The 12,243-nt window shown below is 43.9% G+C and overlaps 1 pseudogene; it reads left to right on the top strand.

Annotated features, from left to right (window-relative positions):
* The first annotated feature begins 738 nt into the window (after positions 1–738).
* Positions 739–11,792, top strand: LOC147883644 (uncharacterized; annotated as a pseudogene).
* The last annotated feature ends 451 nt before the right edge of the window (positions 11,793–12,243 follow it).

The raw sequence follows: 12,243 nt of genomic DNA, 5'->3' as shown, positions 1-12,243 counted from the left end.
TTCTGAACTAGAAGAGGTGGAGCTATGCCAAGCTGATTCATGCCCAGTTCCGACAGTCCCTCTGACCAACATGAGAATTCCAGTTATATCCGCAAAGGCATAAGGGCGGACTTTTGCTCAGGTGATGGTAGATGGCGGATCAGGGGTCAATATTGTCACTTTGAAGACCTACCAAGAAATGGGATGGATTTCTTGGGAGCCGGCACCATTCTTAGTCCGCATAGCTGATCAACGCCGAGTTCGACCACTAGGAATCTTATGGGCCTTTGTTCTAGAGGTGGCAGGCATATCATTCATGGTGTCCTTCGTGGTGCTCAACATGGAAGCCGCAACACTAGAGTATAGCATCCTCTTGGGTAGGCTGCCTTGGTTGTGGCAAGCAAAAGTCAAGAAAAATTGGGAGCAGAACGTCATTTCAGTGTGGAGAGGAAAGATGAAAGTGCGGGTCACAATGGGAGTGGCAGCACCTTTGGCGGATGCAGTACGACATGTGTTGGCTGAGACAATGAACATGGTAGACGGATTGGAGGATGATGAGGAGGAAGCCTTTCTCAAAGCGCGGAGTTAGTTCTTGTCTTCACCATCGATGTGGAAGGCATTACGGAAAGTTACATGCATCAAAGTCTTCTGGCAAGTGTGACCAGCACAGTTCCGGAGGAGGCGACTGAGCCCCAGCAAGTAACAACGGATTTGGATCTACGGGATCTCCTGCAGTAGGAGAGAGAATTTGAAGAACAGATGAGCCGAGTCACGCGAGTTCAGGAAGATGCTCTGGATACGGTTTATCTAGGAGAGGATGGAGCATCTAAACCAATCAAAATCAGCACATTGTTGGCAGCTGAATTTTGCAATGAATTGATTGCCCTCTTGCGGGAATTTTTCGATGTGTTCGCTTGGGATTATGTGGATATGAAGGGTTTGGATTCGAAATTTTATCAGCATCAGGTCAACCTCATGAGGTGTGGCACTGACAAAGATACAGAGGTATCATATGAATCCGCACGTGGCCAAGCAAGTGCATGAGGAACTGGAGCGCCTGCCATAGGTGGGATTCATCGCATCGATTGAGAATCGAAAGTGGATTTCCCTGATTGTCATTGTGCCAAAGAAAAATAAGAAATTACAGATTTGTGTCCGACTATCACAAGCTGAATGCGGCCACTATACCTGATCCATTTCCCTTACCATAAATGAATTCTATGCTGGACGAAGTGGCGGGGCATGAGGTGTACTCTTTCTTGGATGGATACAACGGGTACAACCAAATCCGAATGGCTCCAAAAGACCAGCCCAAAACAACGTTCATCACATCTATGTCTGGACAGTCATGTGGTTTGGATTGCAGAATGCTCCCTCGACTTTTCAATGAGCAATGCAAGAGATTTTCGGCTCTTATTTGATAGATTTCATGTGAATTTTCTTGGATGACCTCAATATGTTCGGCACATTCAGTGAGCACCTAGAGCATTTGTGGAAGTGTTTCCAACGATGTAGGGAAGTCTCCTTCAATTTGAATCCTATGAAATGCACACTCGCAGTACACAGCGGCAGCTGACTTCTGGGGCATATGATCTCGATGGAAGGAATTGTGGAGGATCCGGACAAAGTGGCAGTAATTATGCTAGCCCCGGTGCCAACACCACCTAAGGAGTGCTTGCGGTTCTTGGGCCAAATTCGATGGCATGGTAGACATTTGCGGTTCCTAGCTCACATGGCAATTCCCTTGAATGCATTGGCTCATGTGGAACTGAAGGCATTTGTGTGGACCATCGAGTGCGACCAAGCGTACCGGCAACTCAAGATTCAGCTTTCCAGAGCACCGGTGCTTCTATCTCCGGATTGGGAGAAGAGTTTTCATGTATTTGTAGATGCCTCAGATAGAGCTATTGGGAGTGTCTTGATGCACGAAGATGTGGATAAATGGTATCACCCAGTCTACTATGCAAGCCGATGGCTCTCAACAGCTGAAAAGAATTACTCTATCACGGAGCGAGAAGGACTGGGCATGATCTATTCCATCAAGAAAGTCCGGCATTATTTGTTGGGCCAATCTTTTGTATTCCATGTTGATCATTCCGCATTATTATATTTGGTAAAATAGCAAAGTCTTACGGGCCAATTGGCACGATGGGTGTTGCTACTACAGGAATATGATTATGATGTGATCGGCCGGGCTCGTAGCATGTGGTTACAGATTACATATCCTGACTAGAGTCTGGAGAACTGCCAATGGGAGTAGAGGACGAGTTTCCTGATGCGGAGCTAGTGGCAATTTTTTGAGCAGATCCGATCACGGCAGGATTCCCCCACCACAGGAATGCTTGCATTCTCCGCCACGTGCATGCTCACCTTCTCTTCGAATTCATGTGTGTGTAGGTGATGCCACGGTCGAAACCCATCGCGGCACCTCCAAACGTATGTCCGAGCTCCAAACGTGTGCATCTTCTTCGAATGCCTTCAATAATCTCCGTTGCATGCCTACATGCACCACCACCACTGTGTCCTCATTGCTCAACTACCTATCATAACACTCAGCATTTGCCAGCATACTACTGATCCCACCCATTTCTCTGCATGCAACAGATAGCTGTATGGGGTGAGAACGGGATCATTAGCTACCAAGATGTCTATGCTTTCAGCCACAAGGATGCCAATGTCACTGCCATCTTTATTGCCATCACTGCGGAGCCCATCGGACATTGAGCTTCACATTCCAACACCATTCGACTCACCGGCCTTCATTTCATACCTGCGTCTCATAAGAATGGCAATATAGTTTATAAGCGTGCCCAAGATATTGAGATCGGGGACATTGTGTGGGCCATGAGTCAAGAACATGTTCACATTTCAAAGGAGAAAGTCTTTCCTTATGTGGTCAAAGGTACACTTCTCTCTTAAAACCCTGTAGGCCATTCATTGTAATGAGCACATTTATGCAAGGTGTGATCAGTCTTTGCGTAGCCTAAAATCTAAATGCTCCTCCTGTGCATGCATATGCAGAGGTCTCTACAACAAGGAGGCACGGCATATACAACCCTTTGACCATGGGTGGCACTATCATCGTGGATGGTGTAGTAGCATCAGTTCATAGTGATTGGTTCTTGGATGCTACGTTTGATGCCATGGGCTTCACTCATTGGTTACCCTTTGCATATCAATGGGTGTTGATGCCTGTTCGAATCCTCTACTCCATCATGGGCAAGGACGCCTACATTTCCACGTACCATTCGATCGATGCATATCTCGATGTTGCAACATTCGGAACCAAGCACGGCGGGGTGATCATATTCACTGCATATTCAACACTCACTTCTTTAGTGGCAGCCGTTCTTATACTTAGTGCTCAAAAGCATAAGAAGGGTACCACTATCTAACAAAAAATTATGCTTTAAATACGGCCCTTCACATAGGATGTATTATTTTCATCTTGCACATAGCTATGTAAACTAGAACTATTAGAAATAAATAATCATCATATTGTTCATGACTATTATGAAAAATATATGCCACTCGTTTGAAGCGATGCCACACCCATTCTGATTTGGCCTATTTGCCTCCCAAACATGTATCACAACCCATTGATTTCTCATTATGCTTCGTCTATCTGTACTGAGTATCTCTACATCTCCACTGTACATGTCCTTCTAAATAAAATGATAATCGTTCTCCTCTCGACTTCTAGATGCAATACCTATATCCATTTGATCTCTTCATTGTAATCCTTTCAGAATAGAAGGGAAGTCCAGAGAGAGAGAGAGAGAGAGAGAGACCCTTTAGGATCTATGGGGCTGGACACCAATATTGAATAGATACTCAATCTCACATTAAAAGTATGACGAAAAGAAGAAACCCTTTGCATATCAGTGGATGTTGATGCCTGTTCGAATGCTCTACTCCCTCATGGGTAAGGACACCTACATCTCCGTGTACCATTCGATTGATGCATATCTTGATGTCGCAACATTCAGAACCAAGCACGATGGGGTGATCTTAATCACTGCATATACAACACTCACTTCTTTAGTGGCGGCCATTCTTATACTTGAAAGGGTATGTTGGGGTGCTCCTAACATTCGGAACCAAGCACGATGAGATGCTCTTAATCACTGCATATACAACACCATTCGGAACCTCTTGATGCAATGCATATCTCTATTTGATCTCTTAATTGTAATCCTTTCAAAATACAAGGGTAGGAGAGAGAGAGAGAGAGAGAGAGAGAGAGAGGGAGAGAGAGAGGGAGAGAGAGGGAGAGAGAGAGAGAGAGAGAGAGAGAGAGAAAGCCCGCCCTTTTGCCTTTGCAGATATAACCGGAATTCTCATGTCGATCAGAGGGACTGTTGGAACTGGGCATGAATCAGCTTGTCATAGCTTCACCGCCCTTGTGCCTTTGCGGATATAACCGGAATTCTCATGTCAGTCAGAGGGACTGTTGGAACTGGGCATGAATCAGCTTGGCATAGCTTCACCTCTTCTAGTTTAGACTTCGTGTGCAAGGAATGCAACAATTGCCAGTGGAATTCCGGAACCAGGTTAAGCAATCTTCCCAGTGAAATTTGGATCGGTGCCTCTAGAATGCACTCCAACCCTGGCTCCCTTTGGGGAGAATTTTCCCACCTCTTGGCTTGGTTTGCAACCAACGGAGTTTCTTCGACTGCCTTTGGACCATTCCCTGGTAAGTGTAGCTTGAACTTGGCTTGAGTCTCCACCTCTTATTGGAGAATTGGTTCCACAAACTGCAGCTTACGTGCTTCACTGGGCATCGTTGCGGACTCTGCCAATGGCATTAATGGTGGCTCCTTCGTCACCAACTCGCAAACATCTTGGTGTCTGATGTGTTTCTGGGTTGGACAATCTAGAAGCTTGTCACCCTTCTTGGGAGTCGGGGTCCTTGCAACTTGGTATCAGCAGGGGTGATTATACTAATCCTTGGGCACATCATCAACAATGTGTGTCATCGAAGTGCTGGGCATTTTCTCAGACATCTTTTGGCGCTCCGCACGTTGCCGATTCCATTCCTCAGCCTCCAAGCATTCGTTCCGCCAATGGCCTTCACCCAAGCAAAATAGAGAGGTTTTTTATCAATTTTGACCGACCCCTGCCTCTATGGCCACCGTCGCCTCTGCCTCATTGGAACGTCTGTTGCTGTGGCTGAAACGATTGCTGTTGTGGCTGAAACGCTTACTGTTGCCACTCTTGTTGAACAAAAGACACAACTGCATCTTGCTGCTGAGACCAACTGCTCTCTGGCCGTGCCCATTACAATGGCATTCCTCTATGTTGTGTGTATTAGTCAAGCAAACCGCGCACCAATTCGCATTATCGACTGCAGAGTAACCAGGATTGCAGCAATGAGCACACCAGAAACCCTTCAAGCCTTAAGGTATTGATCCTTCTCCAGAAGCCATTGAAGTGCCCTTGCCCCCTTTAGAGGCTCTATGGGTCTTCATTTCTGATTCTGAGTTAGATTCCTTTGAGCTGGTATCTTCCGAGCTGGTCACCTCCATGTCTGCATCACTATCGTCTGACTTCTTGGATTTTGGCATCTTCTTCTTGGCTTTACTCTTCGTGGATTTGCGGTTCTTGGATGTCCTCCCATGCAACGAATCCCCCGCCCGCACTGCTTGTGCCATGACCGCCTCGAGCGTTGCTTGTGTCTGATCAACTATGGCCTCAACTATGGCCAATTTTGTCCACAGATCCCATGATAGCCTCGAAATGAAGAAGTCATTGAGTACCTCCTGAGTAGGCCGTTCATTTGCAGGCACACGTTGCATGAGTAAGTTGAATTTGGATGCATATTCGTCCACATCCTAATCTCCCTGATCCAAGCACTGGAATCTATCTAGAGTTTGCGGAATCATTTTTTCCCTAGGAAACCATCTCAAGAATGCATCGCGAGCATCATCATATGTGGCGAACTGGTCCACTGCGTATTTAGCCAACTATCGTGCTAACAAGTTGACTCAAAAACCACCTCTTTTTGGAGCAATGCCACAAGTCCCAGATTGTTGATCCCATACACCTTCTCAAACTGCCAGACATGTGCAACTAGCATGGAGATGGAGATGTACTACATTAGTGCTCTGATATATCAGTACTGGAATAGAAACAAATAGTGCTATGTTAGTACTGTGATAGTACTATGTTAGTAGTATATTAATAGGCATTAGTAGTCTACTATATGAATACCAGAATAGTGCTCTATTAGTACTATATCAATACTATAAAGAAATAGATAATATTGTCTTAGTGTTATATATCTATACTATATTACTGCTCTAATATATTAGTACTAGAGTAGAAACAAACAGTCCACTATATTAGTACTTAATAGAAATAGATGGCACTATATCATTATTAATATAGTACTATATGATTACTGCATTAGTGCTCTAATATACTAGTACTAGAATACGTTTTTTAGCTTATGCATGGAAGGTCTCTAGTTATTAATTGTACAAATCATGAGATTATACATAATTATTATCAAATTATAAAAGTCATTTATCTTATGCTAGTGAGCATAAATTTGAATTATAACTCCATCACATAAATAATGAGATAACTAAGACTTCCAATAAACACTTTAATTTGGATTGCACATTAGGCGCACACTATGCATTCCATGACTTGTGAAATTATTTACCCCTTACATGTGTTCCTCCAAAATGGTGAAATGTGCTTGCACATAAATTGAGCCTTAAAGTTTGGAATATAGATACTAATTATGATATCATGACCATGAAACTTTTTAAATGTGGTGTAACTACATACCTTCCACACAGTTGTAAAGTTTTACTCCCTTATGACATTGGTTCTTACTTTATTGGGTCCAACTGCAACATCTTATTTTCAGACTTGCATACATATGTGAAATCAAACTAAGCACTTAGAAGAGGATTTCGATTGGGTCAACTTGTACTTAAAGATATGTACCTAGTTGTATTGAAGCTATTTACCATTATTGATGAATGCGTAATCTAAACATCTAATCATGTTTAAAAATATGCACTACTTGATATCTACATTTAAAAACATACGTTTGTGCGTGCGTGGGTATGTGAAATAGAGAGAGAGAGAGAGAGAGAGAGAGAGAGAGAGAGAGAGAGAGAGAGAGAGAACCCCCCCCATGCTTACTTCATAGCCGCCTTTGCTCAGTAGCCACCCTCCATCTCTTCCCATGATCTCTTTTGGGTTGGTTGGTATGCCTTTGCTTTATAGCATCCTGCTATGATTGTTTTGTTGTGACTCTTGGGGTTTTTTTCAGTTGATTACTAGTTTATATATATATATATATGTAAAGATAGATAGATAGATAGATAGCAGTATTCCTATATATTTAATTGCTCATATCAGTTTCTTTTTCAAATTGCATCACTTGCATGTTTATTAAGTATCAAAATTTACTAAGAGTATGCTCTTCCCTAGCTAAAAGCACACTCAAACTCTAAATTTTTTTCTCTCTTTTTTCTTTTTTAGTTTTTAACCCTTGTTTGCTAAGACATCTATATGACTAATACTACTTGTGATTGTTCCTCTTTCCTCAAATCCCTTCCTTGCTTCAGCTATATACATATATAGCTATATATATATATATATGGGAAGTAGCAAGCTAAGGGTGTCCACTTTTTGTTCACACCCCAATCCTTAGGAGGTGGAAAAACAAGCTTTTTAGCACACAAAAATGCAAATCTCACCTACTTCGCTATGGATCTAGTCTTTGAAGTCTTCTGACACAACATCACACTTGCTATTGTGCACACAATCGTATAGTCTGATCAAAAATTCGATCCACACACAAAAAATTTCTTTGTGTCACACGGCATGGTCCCAGGGTGGTCACACGTTTTTCACGAACAGAGAGTGTCATATTGAATTCTAAATTTCTTACTCATTTTAGATTAAATGTTATTGAAACTTTGTAAGTGGTCTCTTTGCTTGGCCTCAAGAGAGACCAAATGGGCGTGTTTTTTTACCTCGTGCACCGTGGATGTTATCAAAGCTAGAGATGGTGACGGTGAAGCGCGCTATTACTACAATTTGTACTCCCACTGGATGCATGAGGTGTTTGAAGGGAGCCTTTACAAAGAGCAAGAAAAGAGGTGTAGAGCAATTATATGGCTTGAAATCTCATGATTGGCACAAGATGCTCCAAGTAAGTATTTTATGTGCATAATATCTTTTTCCTTTCAAATTTGTGAGTGAATAGCTATAAGCAACTAATCAACCACCTCCTCGCGGGTTCAGTTCATACTACCTACTAGCATTTCATGTAGTGCATCGAAGGACGTGAAAGATTGTATTTACAAGATGGGCGAGCTTGTGAGGTATGTGAGCTCAAAGGAAATAGATCCCACCACGCTTGAGAATGCTCGAGTTATGTCAGTGGAGGCGGTTTGTTTAGTGGAGGAGACATTTCCACGTTCTATTCTCACAAGCCAACTACATCTCATAGTGCATTTGGTGGATGAGATTGCTATATGTGGTACTGTACATGCACGATGGTTGTTCTTCCTGGAGTGCTTCATGAAGACCTTGAAGGGCTTCATGAGACAAAATGCAAGACCCGAAGGTAGCATGGCCGAGGGCTGGTTGGTACAAGAGTCACTTGTATATATTTCTGAGTTTCTTGTTGATGTGGATAGCTCTCTCCCACGACTATGGAGAGGTGATGAAGACCTAAGGATGACCTCTATTGTGCCTCAAGGGAAAGGATGCAACAAAGTAATAGACACGAAGTTGCATAATAGTATCAACCTCTTTTGCGTGCTTAATAGTGATGTGATGAAAAGATGGGTGACAAGATACAAGGATGCAAAGGCAACAAGACAAGAAGAAAGGGCCCTCTTTCGTACACACCACAGATCTCGTGTGCCATACCCTCAGTATCTAAGAGCACTTCCAAAGGATATTCATGTGGATTGGCTACTTGATGAAATGGAGAAAGCAGATAAAGACGAGGGGATGCATATTACAATGGAAGAATGGGAGTATGCTAGGGGATGCATGAGCAAGGTCGGTATATAGAATGTTATGCATAAGTTAGGAGCTTTCAATAATTTAGATTGCTTATTTAATTGATTTTTTCTTGGTGTAGTGCACTATGTTCAATGCTATATGGTGTGAGGGCAAGCATTTTCGAACACAACGGATTGATGATAAGAGAAACACACAAGATTGCGGCGTCATTGCTAGCTTTGAGGGAGCCAATGGAGCCATGGATGATTATTGTGGCATAATCCAAGATATTATTATGCTTGACTTTCGACGCTTCTTTGTGTATGTTTTGGATGTAAAGTGGTTTAAGGACGTGGTGGAAAGAGGCCCTAATGCAACAATCAAATGCCATGCAAGTGGCTTTGTAACTATTGACTCCACAAAGTTTTGGCAAAGTAGGAAGGACACACTAGTACTACCGCAACAATGTGAACAGGTACTGTGCACACATATAAAAAAACTCGCTTTTAAATATTTGATGCAAGAAAAGTAACATGATTGTATTTGTGTTTGAATTAGGTTGTCTATCAATCAATGGTGGATAATAATAGATGGTGGCATGTCATACCTATGATGCCACGTTCCAAAGTGATGTATAGTACATTTACTAATATGGAGCGTATGGAGGATGATCATGGCCATGGACGTGATGATGACCGTGATACAAGAGAGGAGGGGGATCATGAGATAGGAGATACAGATATTGAGGCCATTACCCATGAGGACGAGCCTACCATTCGAGATGCCCCAACACCTTCGTCGGCACCGTTGGCAACCAGATTGCCAGTTCGCTCTTGTCTACAAACACGCCTGCCTTGCTGTGGGGAGCGGTTCCGTCAGATAACATCGTTGCAGCTTGCCAAGAGATTGTCAACAGTGGCACCATCACGTTCATGGCTAGCGTTAGCAACGACTGGGGCGGCTCCGAGGATCTCACATTGCAGGTGAGAGTCGACGTCTATCATTAGAGACATGACTACTTTTGCATAAACACTCCTAGTACCCAGAACTCATTTGTGCTCGATGCTCGACCATCCAGCTCCAAGCGACAGGCGGCTGTCTCGCAGCTAGCGACGGATCCGGCACGGAGTTCGTGTTCATTGATAACTACCGTCGCAAAAGTGCTGTGAGTTCCTGAATCCTCCGCATCCCACTGCAACTCGGGCGCTCGTTTCATTTTTCATCAGTACACCACCCACCTCCACATACTACTTCCATACTTACTCATGGAGTGCGGGTGGATGATTCTCATCAGATCGTCTGCCCTAGCAACGCGGGCTCTACAGGCTGCGCCGTTTACGCTACTGGGGATGACGTAACCAGCATCTACAACTCGTATAATGGTGGTTCTAAGCGCAGGCTGCTAGGAATGAGGAAATTGCTCGACTGTCAGAGCGGCGCAGGCACAGGCAAGGAATCTGTTTAACGTAAAGGGCTGCAATATATGATGTTAACCGCCCTGCTAATCTCCCTTATCTTGGGTCGTTTTCTCATAGAGGAACTCACTTTTGTAACAGGTGCCATAACTGGGGCAGTGGGAGGAGTCTTGGGTAGTGCTGAGTGCCTATCCCTCGGTCCCTTAGCACCATTTTGTGTTGCTGGCGTGCTGGGCGTGTATGCCGCCCTCGGTGCTTTTGGTGGATGTATCAGCAACTGCTTCCCAGGTGAATTACCACCGGTCATATTAAAAGTAAAGCTAGGAATCGAGGATTCCCCCACCACAGGAATGCTTGCATTCTCCGCCACGCGCATGCTCACCTTCTCTTCGAATTCATGTGTGTGTAGGTGATGCCACGGTCGAAACCCATCGCGGCACCTCCAAACGTATGTCCGAGCTCTAGCTTGGTGATCAGGTGTGCATCGTCTTCGAATGCCTTTAATAATCTCCGTTGCATGCCTACATGCACCACCACCACTGTGTCCTCATTGCTCAACTACCTATCATAACACTCAGCATTTGCCAGCATACTACTGATCCCACCCATTTCTCTCCATGCAACAGATAGCTGTATGGGGTGAGAACGGGATCATTAGCTACCAAGATGTCTATGCTTTCGGCCACAAGGATGCCAATGTCACTGCCATCTTTATTGCCATCACTGCAAAGCCCATCGGACATTCAGCTTCACATTCCAACACCATTCGACTCACCGGCCTTCATTTCATACCTGCGTCTCATAAGAATGGCAATATAGTTTATAAGCGTGCCCAAGATATTGAGATCGGGGACATTGTGTGGGCCACGAGTCAAGAACATGTTCACATTTCAAAGGAGAAAGTCTTTCCTTATGTGGTCAAAGGTACACTTCTCTCTTAAAACCCTGTAGGCCATTCATTGTAATGAGCACATTTATGCAAGGTGTGATCAGTCTTTGCCTAGCCTAAAATCTAAATGCTCCTCCTGTGCATGCATATGCAGAGGTCTCTACAACAAGGAGGCACGGCTTATACAACCCTTTGACCATGGGTGGCACTATCATCATGGATGGTATAGTAGCATCAGTTCATAGTGATTGGTTCTTGGATGCTCGTTTGATGCCATGGGCTTCACTCATTGGTTACCCTTTGCATATCAATGGGCGTTGATGCCTGTTCGAATCCTCTACTCCATCATGGGCAAGGATGCCTACATTTCCACGTACCATTCGATCGATGCATATCTCGATGTTGCAACATTCGGAACCAAGCACGGCGGGGTGATCATATTCACTGCATATTCAACACTCACTTCTTTAGTGGCAGCCGTTCTTATACTTAGTGCTCAAAAGCATAAGAAGGGTACCACTATCTAACAAAAAATTATGCTTTAAATACGGCCCTTCACATAGGATGTATTATTTTCATCTTGCACATAGCTATGTAAACTAGAACTATTAGAAATAAATAATCATCACATTGTTCATGACTATTATGAAAAATATATGCCACTCGTTTGAAGCGATGCCACACCCATTCTGATTTGGCCTATTTGCCTCCCAAACATGTATCTCAACCCATTGATTTCTCATTATGCTTCGTCTATCTGTATTGAACGAATCCCCCGCCCGCACTGCTTGTGCCATGACCGCCGCCTCGAGCGTTGCTTGTGTCTGATCAACTATGGCCTCAACTATGGCCAATGTTGTCCACAGATCCCATGATAGCCTCGAAATGAAGAAGTCATTGAGTACCTCCTGAGCAGGCCGTTCATTTGCAGGCACACGTTGCATGAGTAAGTTGAATTTGGACGCATATTCGTCCACA

This window comes from Dipteris shenzhenensis, chromosome 28, assembly GCF_047967505.1.
Source record: "Dipteris shenzhenensis isolate YYH24624 ecotype China chromosome 28, Dip_SZ_1.0, whole genome shotgun sequence".
NCBI lineage: Eukaryota > Viridiplantae > Streptophyta > Polypodiopsida > Gleicheniales > Dipteridaceae > Dipteris > Dipteris shenzhenensis.
This window is presented reverse-complemented; position numbering and strand designations above follow the sequence as displayed.